This window comes from Arachis hypogaea, chromosome 17 (genome assembly GCF_003086295.3).
Source record: "Arachis hypogaea cultivar Tifrunner chromosome 17, arahy.Tifrunner.gnm2.J5K5, whole genome shotgun sequence".
NCBI classification, from domain to species: domain Eukaryota; kingdom Viridiplantae; phylum Streptophyta; class Magnoliopsida; order Fabales; family Fabaceae; genus Arachis; species Arachis hypogaea.
This window is the reverse complement of record NC_092052.1, coordinates 3,652,225-3,653,399: the sequence shown is the minus strand read 5'-3', so window position 1 is coordinate 3,653,399 and position 1,175 is coordinate 3,652,225. Positions and strand designations below refer to the sequence as shown.

Below are 1,175 nucleotides of genomic sequence, written 5' to 3'. Positions count from 1 at the left end.
AAAAATAAAAATAATAAAATTTTATTTTTTATTTTTATTTTTTATTTTTATTTTTTTTTATAAAATTCAAACAACAAAAATACTAAAAATAAATATAAAAATGCAAAACTAAACGCACCATAATCTTTTCATTCTTGATTTAGCCCATCTTCACTTGACCACATGGTTAGTTAACCAGGCAGCTATTGACCTCGTTAGACGTTAGTTATGGCCAAGACATATAGGACCCTCTTTTAATTCCTAGCCCAATTGCCAGAACGGAGACACAGTATATATAGTACCTTCAAAACATTAATGGGTGGGATAGAATTCACCTAAATATTAATTCAATTCAACAATGTTAAGTAACCAAAAAATAGTGCGCTTTGATTACTCAGTATTAAGGATATTATGTATAGCTTGGGTCAAGGTCAACTCATGAATCCAAGTCGTCCCATTGATTGCAAAGAATCCTTCCTTTTGCTTTTAATATTTGCTTATATAAACCAATACTTTCAGTGCCAAGCTTAGCTTCCATCCAATACTTCCCATTGAAAGAAAGAATTTGGTATAGACACTGAGCAAATTCAGGCACACTATCTTTCACTTTCTGGTGGACAAAATTATTGAAGGATCATCACAGTGTGAGGCTGCAGCATCTTGCTGTGAGTAAAATTGCACATTTCACTTTCTTACTAAGTTCTATACTACTGTTCATGTCTAATATTTATTTATTTATTTATTATTGAAGCAATGATCGTGCTGTTAAATCTACTGTCTTAGCAATATGTTCTTTTTTAACCTTTCATATAGTTATCATCTTAATATTAATGAAAAGTAAGATCTATGGTGATGAGGTTGGTATTTAAGAATTTGATTAATATGGAATTAATAATTTGAGTGATAGTAGTGAAATATTTACAGTTCAAGAAAAAACACCCGTGTATTATTGTTCGAAAAAATGTGCTAAATTTTGGCAAGGTTAACAACTTGGTTACGACAAAATAGTTTAAATTCACCTATTTTAAAAAGGTTAATAATTTTATTATAGTGAAAAAAGGTTAAAAGTTGTAGAAGGCTTAGAAAAGGGGGTTGAATTTATGACTTTCTTTTACTTTGATTAAATAACCTTTTTAAAACACACTTTCAGTCTGAATCAGTTTGAACTCAATAGCGAAAAATTTATGAGACAATTT

At 29.4% G+C, this 1,175-nt stretch overlaps 1 protein-coding gene across 3 annotated transcripts in view; it reads left to right on the top strand.

Annotated features, from left to right (window-relative positions):
* Nucleotides 1–289: 289 nt before the first annotated feature.
* Nucleotides 290–1,175, top strand: part of LOC112762609 (UPF0481 protein At3g47200) — a 10,484-nt gene continuing 9,598 nt past the window's right edge. For all 3 annotated transcript variants that reach the window (XM_025808484.3, XM_029294365.2, XM_072222182.1), the window contains exon 1: nucleotides 290–644. The gene's annotated coding sequence lies outside the window, so the exon portion shown is untranslated. The remainder of the gene's footprint in view (nucleotides 645–1,175) is intronic.